This window comes from Saccopteryx bilineata, chromosome 1 (genome assembly GCF_036850765.1).
Source record: "Saccopteryx bilineata isolate mSacBil1 chromosome 1, mSacBil1_pri_phased_curated, whole genome shotgun sequence".
Taxonomy (NCBI): domain Eukaryota; kingdom Metazoa; phylum Chordata; class Mammalia; order Chiroptera; family Emballonuridae; genus Saccopteryx; species Saccopteryx bilineata.
The window spans coordinates 242,510,501-242,526,914 of NC_089490.1; the positions used below are offsets into that span (position 1 = coordinate 242,510,501).

Below are 16,414 nucleotides of genomic sequence, written 5' to 3' on the forward strand. Positions count from 1 at the left end.
TTTCATTTTGCTTCAGTTTTCTATGATATTTCCTGAGCCCTCTGCCAAAGGCCTTTTTCTTTGACTGCTTACTTCCAATATACCGGTCTCTTTGCTAATGTAATCTTACATATTTTATATTCTTAATATCAGGCTAAGAGACAGTAATTACATTTTTTAAAGAAAACTATTTTACAGTGTTATTAAGCAGTTATTTAAGTTAATACCTATCAGGTAAGAATCTAGTAAAGATTTAAATTTATGTAAACTAGCAAATGCCTAGCATCTAGAAAGTATTCAATGAGTGATGCTATTTATCAATAGTCCTAATATAAATTATTTTAAAATACATTCATTTCTGTTATGTCATGGTGCATCTCAAAGCTATTAATAATCTTTATCAATGTCTCCTACATTGATTTTATAAACATTATTTCATTCTTTAAAATAACTGTGGGTTGGGTACTATTATCCTCATTTTATGTCTGAGGAAACCTTTAAAGAGGCTAAATAACCCACAGTCATGAACTAATAAGTGGTGGAATTAAAACCTGTTCTTGCCAGTATTCCATGTTGCTTGAAGGTTATTCTGCTTGAGGCTGAGCTAAGGGAAAGTACATAAGTTTTGTATCCTGTTATCTGTCCATTTCCCTGTGTTCCAGTCAAATTCCCTGCTTTTTTTTCTTCTGTTCAAACAGAACAGGAACATAGTGTTCCACACTCTATCTCTAAATTTGTTTTAATCTCCTGCTCTGCTCATTTTGCTAGGTATCATTTATAAATATTTTCTTCTCAGTCTCATACCCATTTCTAAATCCAGTTCATTGATAACTCAGTTACTTTAGTAACTTCATCATCCCCTTAGCCTAACCTTCCTGACTGTGAAAATTAAGATCTCACCTGACTTAATTCCTTTGGCTCACTCCACAATAACCTTACCACTTTTGAACACTTGATAAATGCATCTTTGCTGACTTTTTAGTTCTAAGTTTTGCAGATGAGAATTGATTCTTTTAATTAAAATTTTTGGGTTTTATGTTGATTTTTAGTAACTACACTTTTTCATGAAGATTTCAATTTTGTCAATGAAAAAATCCACTTTTATGATCATCTACTATATTCCTTAAGATTAACATAAACTAGGCCCTGGTGGGGTGGTTCAGTGGATAGAACCTTGTCCTGCCTTGCTGAGGTTTTGGGTTTGATCCCAGATCAGGGCACATATGAGAAACAACCAATAAGTGTACAACCAAGTGGAACAACGAGTTGATGCTTTTCTCTGTCTTTCACTCCCGTCCCCCCAGTCCTCTCTCCCTTCCTTTCTCTCTCAAATCAATGGAAAAAAAATAAAAAAGATTTACCTAGACTACAGCTGAGTTTCCCTAAAATGCTTCTGTCAGGTTATGCCTTTCTTACGGTAGCACTGTACCTACCTGAGAATTATAGTAGGTGCTCAATACTAGTTAAGTGAATGTGACAATAATTACAGCATTTTATGTTAGTTACACCTTAGAGAAAATTAATTTGGTTGCCATATAACTCTGTTTATTGTTTTATTGCTGTAAGTCTTAATATGTTATGCTTTTCTAATAATACTAGTAATTATTTTAAAGCTGCCTTTTTTTATTATTATTATTAAGTGAGAGGGTTAGAGGCAGGGAGGCAAATTCTCCCATGCACCCTGACTGAGATCCACCTGGCAAGCTCAATAGGGGGTGATGCTCTGCCCATCTGGGGCCACTGCTCTGTTCCTCAGCAGCTGAGCTATTTTAGCATCTGAGGCAAGGCCATGCGGCCATCCTCTCAGCACCCAGGGCTATCTTGCTCAAACCGTTTGAGCCATGACTGCAGGAGGGGAAGAGAGAGAGAGAGGATAGGGGATGGAGAAGCAGATGGTCGCTTCTCCTGTGTGCCCTAATTGGAAATTGAACCCAGGACTTCCACACACCAGGCTGATGCTCTATTCTGAGCCAACTAGATAGGGCCTTAAAGCTATCCTTACTGAATTTCTGTCCACCACTGATGGCCCATACTGTGCAAGGTGTTTTGTGTACATTGTCTCTAAAACTCAAGGTTGTAGGAACTATCTCCATTTTTCACATAAAGAACAGGACCTCAAAAGATCAAGAATAATTGACTTGCATAATTAATAAGTATATGTGTATTATATTCGTATTCTTTGCTCTCTATTCCCTCACATTCACCAATGTGGTGTCATTTTAAATTTTCATATTTGGTTGTTAATTTAATCTTTTAAAGAGCTGTTTTAGGTTTATGACAAAATTGAGATGAAGATGCAAATGTTTGTTATATACTCCCAACCCCCAGGCATGTATAGCCTCTCCTATTATCAACATCACTTACCAGAATGGTGCTTTTTTTTTTTTTTTTTTTTTTTTACCAGGGATGAACTTGTACTGACACGTCATAATCATTCAAAGCACATAATTTACCTTAGGGTTTACTCTTGGTCTTGTACATTATGTTGATTTGGATAAAGGTGTGATGACCTGTATACATTACTATAATATCATACAGAGTATTTTCACTGCCCTAAACAATTTCTGTGCTCTGCCTATTCATTTCTCTCCCTTCTCTGCACTGCTGGCAACCACTGATCTTTCCCTAATCTTGCCATTTCCAGAATGTTTTATATTTGGAATCATACTACGTATAATATAGCCTTTTCAGATTGGCTCTTTCACTTAGCAATGTGGGTTTAGGATTTCTCCATGTCTTTTCATGGCTTGATAGCTCATTTCTTTTTATTCTTTCACCTGTGGAAGGACATCTTGATTGCTTCCAAGTTTTGACTATTATGAATAAAACTATTGTAAACATCCATGTTCAGGTTTTTGTGTAGACATAGTTTTCAACTCCTTTGGGTAAATACCAGGGAGTATGATTGCTGACTTCTCAAGCTATTTCAAAAAATTCAAGAGGAGGAAAGACTTCCAAGCTCCTTTTATGAGGCAAGCACAATTCTGAATCCAAAACCAGGCAAAGACAAAGAAAGAAAACTATAGGCCAATATCCTTGATGATTTTAGATGCTAAAATCCTCAACAAAATATTAGCAAACCGGATCCAGCAATACATGAAAAAATCATACACCATGATCAAGTGGGATTTATTCTGGGGATGCAAGGCTAGTACAATATTTGCACATCAATCAGTGTGATTCAACACATAGACAAAAGGAAGAAGAAAAACCACATGATAATTTCAATAGATGCAGAAGAAGCATTTGATAAAATCCAGCATCCATTTATGATAAAAACTCTCAGCAAAGTAGGATTACAGGGAACATACCTCAACATAATAAAGTACATCTATGACAGACCCACAGCCAACATCATACTCAATGGACAAAAGTTAAAAGCAATCCCCTTAAGATCCGGAACAAGGCAGGGGTGCCCCCTTTTACCACTCTTATTCAACATAATTCTGGAAGTCCTAGCCACAGCAATCAGACAAGAAGAAGAAATGAAAGGCATCCAAATTGGAAAAGAAGAAGTAAAACTATCATTATTTGCTGATGATATGATACTGTATATAGAAAACCCTAAAGTCTCAGTCAAAAAACTACTGGACCTGATAAATGAATTCAGCAAGGTGGCAGGATATAAAATTAATACTCAGAAATCAGAGGCATTTTTATACACTAACAATGATCTGTCTGAAAGAGAAATTAAGAAAACAATCCCCTTCACAATAGCAACAAAAAAGATAAAGCACCTACGAGTAAATTTAACCAAGGAGGTAAAGGACTTGTACTCGGAAAATTATAAAACATTGATAGAAGAAATCAAGGAAGATACAAACAAGTGGAAGCATATACCATGCTCATGGTCAGGAAGAATAAACATCATTAAAATGTCCATATTAGGCCCTGGCCGGTTGGCTCAGCAGTAGAGCGTCGGCCTAGCGTGCGGAGGACCCGGGTTCGATTCCCGGCCAGGGCACACAGGAGAAGCGCCCATTTGCTTCTCCACCCCTCCGCCGCTCTTTCCTCTCTGTCTCTCTCTTCCCCTCCCGCAGCCAAGGCTCCATTGGAGCAAAGATGGCCCGGGCGCTGGGGATGGCTCTGTGGCCTCTGCCTCAGGCGCTAGAGTGGCTCTGGTCGCAACATGGCGACGCCCAGGATGGGCAGAGCATCACCCCATGGTGGGCGTGCCGGGTGGATCCTGGTCGGGCGCATGCGGGAGTCTGTCTGACTGTCTCTCCCTGTTTCCAGCTTCAGAAAAATGAAAAAAAAAAAAGTCCATATTACCCAAAGCAGTTTATAAATTCAATGTAATTCCTATTAAAATACCAATGATATATTTCAAAGATATAGAAGAAATATTTCAAAAATTAATACGAAACCAAAAGGGAACATGAATAGCCTCAGCAATCTTGAAAAAGAAGAATAAAATAGGTGGTATCACACTTCCTGATACCAAGTTATACTACAAGGCCATTGTACTCAAAACAGCTTGGTACTGGCATAAGAACAGGCATATAGATCAATGGAACAGAACAGAGAACCCAGAAATAAACCCACAGCTTTATGGACAATTGATATTTGACAAAGGAGGTAAGAGCATATAATGGAGTAAAATAAAGACAGTCTCTTTAACAGATGGTGTTGGGAAAATTGGACAGCTACCTGCAAAAAAATGAAACTAGACCACCAACTTACATCATTTACAAAAATAAACTCAAAATGGATAAAAGACTTAAATGTAAGTCATGAGACCATAAGCATCCTAGAAGAAAACATAGGCAATAAGCTCTCCAACATCACTTGCAGCAATATATTTGCCAATTTATCTCCACGGGCAAGGGAAATAAAAGGATGGGACTATATCAAACTAAAAAGCTTTGCACAGCTAAAGACAATATGAACAAAATAAAAAGACCACCCACACAATGGAAGAACATATTCGTCAACACTTCCAATAAGGAGTTAATAACCAAAATTTATAAAGAAATTGTAAAACTCAACACCAGGAAGATAAACAATTCAATCGAAAATTGGGTAAAAGAAATGAATAGACACTTCTCCAAGAAGGACATACAGATGGCCAATGGGCAGATGAAATAAAGCTCAACATCACTAATCATTAGAGAAATGCAAATTAAAACCACAATGAGATATCACCTCACATGGCCAGAATGGTGCTCATTAACAAAACAACATAAGTGCTAGCGAGGATTTGGAGAAAAGTGAACCCTCCTGCACTGCTGGTGGAATGCAGACTGGTGCAGCCACTGTGGAAAACAGCATGGAGATTCCTCAAAAAAGTAAAAATGGAACTGCCTTTTGACCCAGCATTCCTACCTCTAGGAATATATCCTCAGAACACCACATCAATTATTCAAAAGAAGAAATGCGCTCCCATGTTTATGGCAGCGTTGTTTACAATATCCAAGATCTGGAAACAGCCCAAGTGTTCGTCAGTGGACGAGTGGATTAAAAAGCAATGGTACATGTACACAATGGAATACTATAGGGCCATGAAAAAGAAGGAAATCTTACCTTTTACGACAACGTGGATGGACTTGGAAACTATTATCTTAAGTGAAGTAAGCCAGGCAGAGAAAGAAAAATATCATATGACCTCACCCATTTGAGGAATCCAATGAACAATATGAACTGAGGAACAGAATAGAGACAGAGGTGGGATCATTGGGTCCAGTGGGAAAGGGGATGATAGGAAGGGATCAGAAAAGGCAAAGAAATAGGTGAAATTATACACATATAACACAACATTATAGAGAACAATAAAGCTAATCCTGGAGGGAAAAGGGGAGGGCGTTGCGGGGAAGGGGGAAAGGAAGTTGTTGTGGGGAATACAGGAAAAGGGGATGCTTTCAGGGGTCCCTAGAATCTGTGTAAACACAGTAAATTAAAGTTTTTTTAAAAAGTGTATTTAGTTTCATAAGAAATCACTAAACTGTGTTCTAAAGTTTCTGTACCGTTTTGCATTCCCACCAGCAGTGAAGAAGAGTTTTGTTGCTTCACATCCTCACCAACATTTGGTGTTTTCTGTGTTCTGGATTTTGGCCATTTTAATGTATCAGGTAAATTTTAAAAACAAATTGTTTAGATAGCATTATGACAGTAGATTCTGAGTTTTTTTTTATTTAATATTTTTTCTATTTTACTTGTATATCACTCCCTTTCTTTCTACCCAGGGCAGTACTGCTACTTCCTCTTAATCATATATAAATCGTTTTCTGGATAGAAGTCATATCTTTATGCTTCAGTTCATTAAATATTTTAAGTATTTGATGAGAAGTTGACTGTTTGTTGTAATTTTAAACTGTTCAGAGTACAAGATTTTCACAAAATGAGATTATGATTTTTTTTGCTGCTTATAAAAACCTTAAGATAGTTTATTACATATTGAAACTTGCTATCATAATCATAGAAAAGATAAGGGTTAAAGTAGTTATATGTTGTCATTTAAGTCTTAAGGAATAAAATGGGACACAGTATTAGAATAATAGATAAAATTAGTTTCTAGAGGAGAAGGAAAATACAGGTAGTAGTATTAAATTTGAAATGAAAACTTCTTTGTTGGCAGTTTAATACAAATGTGCTGAATGTTTCAGTTATTTGTTTCTGTGTGACAAACTACCTCAGAACTTAGTGTGACTTAAACTAACAACCACTTTTGTATGTCTTCCAATTTTGTGAGTAAGGAATTTCAGGTAGGGCTCAGTTTTGTTCATGGAATGTTGGTGAAGATTACATGGAGGTATTTTACTTTCTTTGTATGGTGAAAGGTGGCTTCACCCAATGAGTGCCACCTTAGTGGAGAAGTCTGGGCTCAGCTGGGACATCAACCAGAGCCCAGAATCACCACCATGGCTGTTTCATGGAACAGGGACATTTGACATGGTGGATCAGGGCTCCCAGAGAGTGTAATATAATATATATTGATTGAAACCTGAAAAGTTTCTTATGACTTAGTTTTTGGTAATCCCAGGTCATTTCTTCAAATTCTTATTTGTCATGAAAGTCACTGAGATCAGCCCAGTTTCAAAGGGAGGGAAATTAGACTACACTTCAGTGTGAGGACAAGGAAAGAATTTGTGGTCGGTTTTAATCTCCCACTTTATCACAGCAATTATCTTAGATTGTGTAAATTCAAGTGAAAAATGAATTGGTGGTAGTGAGGGCAAATAGTTTTATATTTTTTCTATTCTGAACAGATTTAAACAATTATTGTTAGAATCAGAGCAGCTGTAATTGAAGTTGATCTTTTCCTGGAACTCATTTATTGGTTTGATTTAAAAGGAGTTGGTTTTATTAATATTAGAATTATAAACCTTTTACCTCTAAATATATAAATTCTTTCTATAATATTTGTTTATGATTGACAATATAAAACCATGTGCTTTCATCTCACGTCTTGAGTTCAAGAGTTGATGTGTGAGATCTGAGGAAAGATAAAGAATTTCTTCTTCATTTCTTAGCTTCTGAGCCAACATCGTATCTTTTCTCATTAATTGTATAACATAGCTTATGTTTCCTAAAATAAGGTATAGGGTAGCATTTTACTGAGGGGAGTAAAGAATATCAATGCAAGTTTCTGATTAAGAAATATAATTCATATTCAAAACTTGAACACCATTTTAAGGATTTTGGCTTTTATTCTGAATGATAGGAAGTTATTGAAGGATTTTGATCTGAAGAGTGGCGTGATTGGATCTATATTTTAACAGAATCTATTACTGCTTTGTTAAATTGCTTGGAAATAGCAAGAGAAAAAAAAAAACAATTAAGAAGCCATGAGGGAGGAAAGTGGCTTGGGAATGGTTGAATTTAGGATATGTTTTGAACGTAGAGGTTCATGATCCGAGAATGGGGTAAGAAAGAAGTCAAGGATAATACCGGGATTTTTGGCCAAAGCAACTGGAAGAATAAGTTGTCCTTAATCGAAATAGGGAATGTTGCTGAAATCTCTGGTGTGAAGAACAGCAATGTGAGGAACTCGTGAAAATATTCAAGTCAGCCTGACTGGTGGTGGCTCAGTGGGTAGAGTGTCAACTTGGGATGCCGAGGTCCCAAGTTCGAAATTCCAAGGTTGCTTGCTTGAGCAAGAGGTCATTGGCTCAGCAGGAGCTCCCAGTCAAGGCACCTGTGAGAAGCAGTCAGTGAATAGCTAAAGTGCTGCAAGCACTAGTTGATGCTTCTCATCTCTCTCCCCTCCTGTTTCTCTCTCTTTCTCTTATTCAAAACAAAACAAAAAAATATTCAAGTTTGAGGTTGCTGTTAGATATCCAAATGTTGGATATACCAATCTGGAGTTCAGCAGAGAGGTCCTGAAATTATTAGCATATATGATGCTTAAAATTTGAGACAAATTACCAAGGGAGAGTAAAGGAATAAAGTAGTTGAGGAAATAAAAATAATGAGTTGGACTAAGAATGTGAAAGAAAGTAAAAAAAAAAAAAAAAAAAAAAGACAGGAATGGCAGTATTAATGCCAGATAGAGTAGAACTAAAAGTTAAACTGAAGATAAACTACTCAATTATGAGGTCAAGAGAGACCATTGGGTAAGTGGGTAAATAAAAGGAAAGTCTGTCAAGAAAATACAACAGGCAAACTTTTTTGAATTCAACAAATAGCTAAACATAAAAAACCAAAAAAAATGAAATGTAAAGACACTGACAAAACACAATCATATATATGTGCATATGTAGAGATTTAATATATCTCTTTAGTACTAAACAGATCTGGGGAGATTAAAGAGACTAAATAATTAACAATTTCAATAAAGAGATATACAGAAGTTCAAATAAAGAATATACTTTTTTAAAAGTGAAACTCCCATTTGGTCTCAGGACAAAATTTAAATTTTCCTCTTTGACAACTTCATTTTTTTATGTGATAGTAGGAAATGACCCTTTATTCCTTGCTTCATCAAATATTTATTGATGCCAATCACATGTCATGCTTGATTAGAATACAGTAATATACAAAATATGCCCTTTTTCTTCCCTTTTAGAACAGGGAGAGAATTAGTTATAAAACAACTAGTAACAGGAATTGTTCATTATAGTTTTGACAGTTGCTTTTGGGAAGAGAACATTGTATTTGAGGATATGTTGAACAGAGGGCAAAATCTAGTCTAGGAAAGATTGTGGAATACTTCACTGAGGCAATGAGCAGAGTAGGAACTAGACAGCATATGAAATTGGGGAATGGGTGGTTGACATGTGAGGAAGTGGATAGCTTTTCAGGTTGAACACAAGAAGACTTGCCGATGTGGTTGCATCCTACTGAAAGATTGAAAGGGTTGCATTGATAGGAGCCAGCGGAAGGAGGCAAAAAGCAGATAAGTCAAAGCAATGTGCAAATTCCTTGAACCAAACTAAATAATCTGTCCTTATCAATTGAAGCAAAGTCTTTTTAGAGGTCACAAACTGATGCCCTACAGGCCAAACACCTCTTGAAATTTGTTTTCCTTGGCCCATACACTGTTTGGTTTGGTTTTGTCTTTTAAAAGAAGGAAATAAAAGTAGCCAAGATTTAATACAGAAATCCATCTTAAAAATTACAAAGAAAAAAGCAGGGGAGGGGCAGATAGCTAGCTTCTCTTAAATACAAAGATCTAGCCATATGATCTGAATTCCCAAGTGGCTACAAGCCAGTGGAGTTGCTGCTTTGGGCATTCAGTCACCAGATTGCCATTTCCTTCTCTTGTTTTATATATTCATCTTTGCTTTTACTTATTTAAAATGATTTTGTGACCAGTGTGGGCATTTGCATATGCAACCCCTACTCTAATAGTACATCTATGTGCCTCAAATATTAATAGCTGTAAACATTGATAACATAAGGAAAAGAGCTTTTCTTGATCAGATAATCTTATTTTGATAGAAATTAGAAAAATATTTTTGAAAAGTCAGTTTGGTTGTGCATATATACATATACACACACACGTACATGTAGTAAAGTGCTTATTAACAGGCCAACACTTAAGCGTAATGTTTATTATTCCGTATGTAAAACAGTCTGGTATTATAATAGGCACTGGAAATATAAAGATAAATGATAATGTCCATGCCATCAAGTAGTTCATAATTTAACATGAAACTCAGATTTCATAAATAATTACAATAGGGTACAAATGCAGAAATAGAAGTATGCATTAATATGGAAGTAGCATGAGATTACACATGAGTTTTAGAAGAATAACTCGAAGATTTGAAGATAGAGTAGATAGAGCAGGATGATCACGTTGGCACTACTGTATTGGAGTTGCCTATGAAGATCTCTTTTGAGATGGCTGATAACTAATTGCTTATATAATATTAACCCAAATAAAAATTATCAGGCATAGATTAAAACTACTTTGTTAATAAAGCTATTTTCTATTTTCTGTAGAAATAATTATAGTACAAACAGAAGTAACATAATTGGAATCAAGTGGTTAGAGGCATCTAAAAATCAGTGATTTTTGGCTTTTAGAACTTACTCAGCAATGTCTTTCGTTCTCTCCATTCTTTTACTTTCCGCCTTTCTTCCCTCCCTTCTTCCTTCCTTCCTCTTTCTTTCTTTTCCCTATTTTCCCTTCCTTTCCTCCTTTTTTCACTTCCTTTCTTCCTTTTTTACTATAATTGTCTTGATTTTGCTATGTCTACACATTTTATAGTCAAATTTTGTGTGAAATTAGCACCAAATATTACAGTCACTGAGTCCTTTGCAGTTCCCAGTCTTTCTTTGAATGCCGGTTCTGACCAACTTCATTTCTTTCCAAATTTGCTTTTGTCTGTTTCATGTCTTGAAAATAGTACTGGGATTCATTCAAGAAGATAACTCTCTTAAGCAATAAAAATATGCTTTCTTTATCTTCTTTTTGTGAAGTTATTTTTAAAAATTGACTCCTGTGACTTTATAATACAGTTTTGTGAAAGATATTTTAGAACATCCATTCTCAGTCGGGATGATACTACCCCTAAAAAGGTTACAGTTGGTTGGGAAGAGAAACACTGGTTTATAATGAAGTGACTATGCATCAATTTATAGAGAACAAGTTTGATTAGGTAAAGGAAAGATTCTAACATCTGGAAGTAATTGGACAGCAAAAGCTGAATTTGCGAAGCAGGATTTTACTATATATTGAATTGCACTTCATGTTGGTAAAAGGCAGTTCAAAGCCAGCAACATTTAAGCATTTTAAGCTAGATAGAAGTATTTTACAGCAAACTTGTAATGAAGCATATTGTAGAGTCATTGAATTCTAATGAAGCATATACTGCAATCTGATTGCTACCTTCCTTGTTTCATTCAACACCGATCAACAATTGTCTCAATGATCTTTATTAAGCTCAAACAAAAATTTTATATTTTCTGTGAGGTTCAGAGATTACTTGCTGCTTTTATTAAAAAGCCAATATTAATATTATGAAAACATTTCCTTTTTTCTTACATAAGTTTTTTATCTTTCCTATGTAAACACTATAAACCTTTTGACAGAAAACAGAAACATTATAGTTTTCAATTCTTTGTGTAGTTTCTTCATAGTTATTTAAAAACCCTGATTTTAACTGAGAATGTCCAGCTTTATTGATGGACTGTTACAGGTTTTAAGTGGATATGTTTTTCATTTCAAGAGTCTAGAAATAGAAGAGAGGAAGAATAGAAAAATAAATTTAGTAGAGAAATTGATGATGTTAGGAATTAAAGCTCTTAAGTGTTAAGAACAGAATAAAATTTCAAAGAAGAGGAATGGTCTTCACTTCTGGAGTACTATCTAGAACAGTGGTTTCCAGATTGGTCTATGTGTACTGGAAAGATGCGATAAGGTGGCACTGGGAGAGTGCAAGATAATTTAGCTCATTGGGCAAAGAAAATTAGAACTTCTAGATATATATTCTTTTTAATCTATCTTTTTTAAGTGTCTATTTTGTGACTTTTCTAAAAAAGATAATTTTTATTTGTTGGAGATGTAAGCACAACAGTATTTATTGAAATAATTGTTTTGGAAATCATTTCTTTAAAGTGTGAAAAATAGGCATGGGCTATGAAATCAAATAAATTTAGTTTTTAAATTTCTGGTATTTACATGCTTTCTAGGGCAAGTTGATTATTTTGAACTTCAATTTCACCAATTATTAAATAAGGTAATTCTTTTCATGAGGATGTTTGAGTACTAAATGAGATAATAAATGTGTAAAAAGTTCTCTTTTAATAGAATATAAAATGCCAGCATTGAGAGAATATAAAATGCCAGCTTCGGGGCTACAAGAGATATGTTAATAGGATAAAAAATTAATCATCTGCTTTGTTGTTGCCTGGGTATTTCCTCTGATTGTTTTTTATAATCTTGTACCATTTTTTTCTTTCAATCAAGCTATCATGTAGAACAGTGGTAGTCAACCTGGTTCCTACCGCCCACTAGTGGGCGTTCCAGCTTTCATGGTGGGCGGTAGCAGAGCAACCAAAGTATAAATAAAAAGATAGATTTAACTATAGTAAGTTGTTTTATAAAGATTTATTCTACCAAACTTAGCGAAAATCCGACATAAAGTACTTGGTAAGTAATTATTATTATATGCTTTAACTTGCTATAACTCTGCTTTATAAATTTTATAAAGTAAAGTTACTTCCCTACTTTATAAGTCACCATTACTGTGGAGCCGGTGGGTGGTTAGAAAATTTTACTACTAACAGAGATACAAAAGTGGGCAGTAGGTATAAAAAGGTTGACTACCCCTGATGTAGAAGAAGAGCAGGAAAGTCAGGAAACAGGAAGTTCTGCAATTAACTTTCAAAGTGTGCTCTTGAACAAATCATTTTATCTTTTTGCTTGTTCTCATGTAAAACAAAGGGATTGGACTAGATTATTTATAAGATGCCTTCCTACTCTTATGTATCAATGATTCTATTCCAAACAAGATACACGGAGTCCTCTAGTTACAATAGTCTCGATGCTCAGTCCCATAAAATCTTTAAAAAATTGAGACATGAATGTTTCCGCTTACACTGTTTGCGTCATACTTTTTTACACTCATTTTTTGTCTTTTTTTTTTTCTGTTACTCCAGTACAGCACAGTATATTTATGTCCTTTTCCTTTTTTTGTGGCTTGTGTTTTTATGTTCTAGATTATGATTTTACAACTGTTAGGATAGGTAAGTGACTTAGGCTAGATCAGGGGTCTCAAACTCAACTCAGCATGTGGGCCGCAGAGCAAGATCACAGCCATTTGGCAGGCCACACTAGGTCTACAAAAGGCAACTGTTACGCAACACTTTTCTCACTGCAGTTGAAAACAAAAAAAAATCAGTACAGTATTGTTCGGCTGGCCGGAAGTTTGAGACCCTTGGGCTAGATTGTGTTTTGACTTACACTGAAATTTGGGTTACTTCACTGTCATAGGAACGGAACTGTGTTGTAATCCAAAGACCCCTGTAATTCCATTGAATGTAACTGCCATCCTAGGCTAAGTGAAATGGTCTCACTACCTGCAGGTGACAGTGTGTGAGCTTGCTTAAATTGCATGATTGATATTTTTATTTCTCACAAGAAATTTTGTCAAGTGCAGTTTAGAGCTAATTAATACCACCAAATCATAGTGTTTGTATAGTATATGAATTCCTAGAAATTGTCAGTATATCACTAATATGTACAGTAAGTTTTTGTATGATTATCTTTTTAAGAAAAAGATACTGACCTAGGAAAATGTAATATCTGCATTTCTATAACTTTGTTGATGTATAATTTACATGATATAAACTTCACCTATTAGGAGCATACAATTCAGTGGTGTTAAGTAAATTATGGTGTTGTGCAGCCATCAACACAGTCCGTTTTAGAACTTTTTTGTAATCCCCAAAATCTCCCTCAAGCCTGTTTGTGGTCAGCTCTCAACTCCACACCCTTCCCCCTACCTTATGCAATTACTGTTCTACTTTCTGTTTCTATAAATTTTGTAGACATTGCATATAAAAGGACATGGAGTCTTTTGCGTCTAACTCCTTTCACTTAGCATAATGTTTTAGAGGTTCGTCCATGGCATAACACGTATGAATATTTTGTTCCTTCCTATTGCTGAATGTTATTTCATCATATCAAAACACTCTATTTTGTTTATTCTTTCATTGGTTGAAAGACACTTTGATCATTTCTAGTTTTTCACTTTTATGAATAATGTTTTTTTGACCATTCACAGGCATGTCTTTGTGTGGGCATATGTTTTTATTTCTCTTCCTTAGATTTCCAAAAATGGAATTGCTAGGACCTACAATAAATTACCTTTTTTTTTTTTTTTTACAGAGACAGAGAGAGAGTCAGAGAGAGGGATAGATAGGGACAAACAGGAACGGAGAGAGATGAGAAGCATCAATCATCAGTTTTTCGTTGCGACACCTTAGTTGTTCATTGATTGCTTTCTCATAAGTGCTTTAACCATGGGCCTTCAGCAGACTGAGTAACCCCTTGCTCAAACCAGCAACCTTGGGTCCAAGCTAGTGAGCTTTGCTCAAACCAGGTGAGCCCGCGGTCAAACTGGCGACCTCGGGGTCTCGAACCTGGGTCCTTCCGCATCCCAGTCCTATGCTCTATCCACTGTGCCACCGCCTGTCAGGCAATAAATTAATTTTTTAAGAAACTGCCGAACTGTGTTCTAAAATGGCTGTACCATTTGTATATGAATTCCAATTTCTGTGCATTCTCATCAATACTTGATATTATCTTTTTAATTATAGCCAAGTTAGTGGGTGTGTTGTGGTATCTCATTGTGGTTTTAACACACTTCGAATGTTTAATGGTGTTGAGCATGTTTTTGTGCTTATGAGCTATTCATATGTCTTCTTTAGTAAAATGTCTATTCAAGCAAGTCTTTTGCCCATTTTAGAACTGGATTTGTTGTCTTTTTCAGTTGTTAGAGTTTGTCTATATTCTGAATAGAAGGGTGTTGTCAAATACATGATTTGCTAATATATTTCTACCAGTCTGTGGCTTGTCTTTTTATTGTCTGGTTGTTTTTGAAAGTACAAAGTTTTTAACTTTATTGAAGTCAAGCGTATCAGTTTTATCTTTTATGGCTCATGCTTTTGTTTTCTAAGACCTCTTTGCCTACCTAGCACAAGGCCACAAAGATTTTCTCCTGTTTATCATTTATCATTTTATCTCATACATTTAGCTCTTTGATCCATTTGAATTAATTTTTATGTTTGGTATAGGGTTGAAGTTTATTTATTTATTTTGCATATGATATCCAGTTGTCCCAAAACCATTTGTTGTTATCATTTGTGAAAAATCAATCTAACATAAGGATTTATTTCTGGAATCTCAGTTCTCTTCATTGATACTCTTACACCTATTCTTAAACTAATTACACATTCTCTCGATTACTGTAGCTTTATATGTACTGTACTAGGGTAAATTCTCTGACTTTGTGGTTTTGTGTTTTTTTTTCAGATGCTATTCTAGATCCTTTGATTTCCATATAAAACTAGGATCAGCTCGTTTCTGGTTTTTTTGTTTGTTTGTTTTTAAGCCAGCTGGGATTTTGAAAAAGATTGTTGAATCTATATATCAATTTGAGGAAAATTGCTGTATTAACAGGAATTGCCTGCCAGTTCCATGAGTATGGAATGTTTTATTTATCTTTTTCTCTAAGCAATGTTTTAATAAGTTAAAGAAATTTTTTGAGCATTTTTATAATGAATGGATATTAGGTTTTGTTACGTGTTTTTTCTGCATCTATTGAAATGATCATAAGGTTTTTGTGTTTTATTCTATGAATATAGTATTTTAGATTAATTGATTTTTGGATGGTAAACCTACCTTGCATTCTTAGGAAAATTCTCACTTGGTCATAATGTATAATCCTTTTTATATGTTGCTGCATTGTTTGCTAATCTTTTTAAAAGGAATTTTATATCTATGTTCATGAGGGATATTGATCTATATAGTCAATCTTCTTGTGTTTCTCAGCCTGGCTTTGGTGTCAGGATAGTGCTGACTTCATAGAATGAATTGTTTCTTACATGTTTCATAAGCTCCATCAGTGAAACCATCATTCCTAGGCTTTTAGTGTGAAGATTTTTAATATGTAGCTTATTAGTGTCCTTATTTGCTTTAGATTTACTCAGATTTTCTAATTTTTGTAGTTATTTCTGGTAGTTGATGTTTTCTAGGATTTCTTTTTAACATAAATTCTCTTAATTTGTTATTTTAAAGTTGTTCATAATATTTCCTTATGATTTTAATTACTTAAGAATCATTATTTTTCCTCTTTTCCATTTCAAATTCTGATAATTTGTGTCTGCTTATTTTCTTGGTCATTCTAACTAAAGTTTTGTTAATTTTGTTGACTCTATTCAGGGAGACAATTTATGAAGTCATTGACATTTCTCTTTTGTGTTTGAGTTTTATTTCATTTATTTTATTGTACTCTATTATTTCTTGTTTTGGATTTAATATGCT

At 34.9% G+C, this 16,414-nt stretch overlaps 1 protein-coding gene across 5 annotated transcripts in view; it reads left to right on the forward strand.

Moving 5' to 3' along the window:
• Positions 1–16,414, forward strand: part of NIPBL (NIPBL cohesin loading factor) — a 213,506-nt gene that overhangs the window by 49,342 nt on the left and 147,750 nt on the right. Inside the window, exon 1 of one of the 5 annotated variants that reach the window (XM_066239919.1) lies at positions 6,027–6,047. The exons of the other annotated variants lie outside the window; for them this stretch is intronic. The gene's annotated coding sequence lies outside the window, so the exon portion shown is untranslated. Of the gene's footprint in view, positions 1–6,026; positions 6,048–16,414 lie in introns of those variants that run through there. 5 annotated transcript variants of the gene reach the window in all.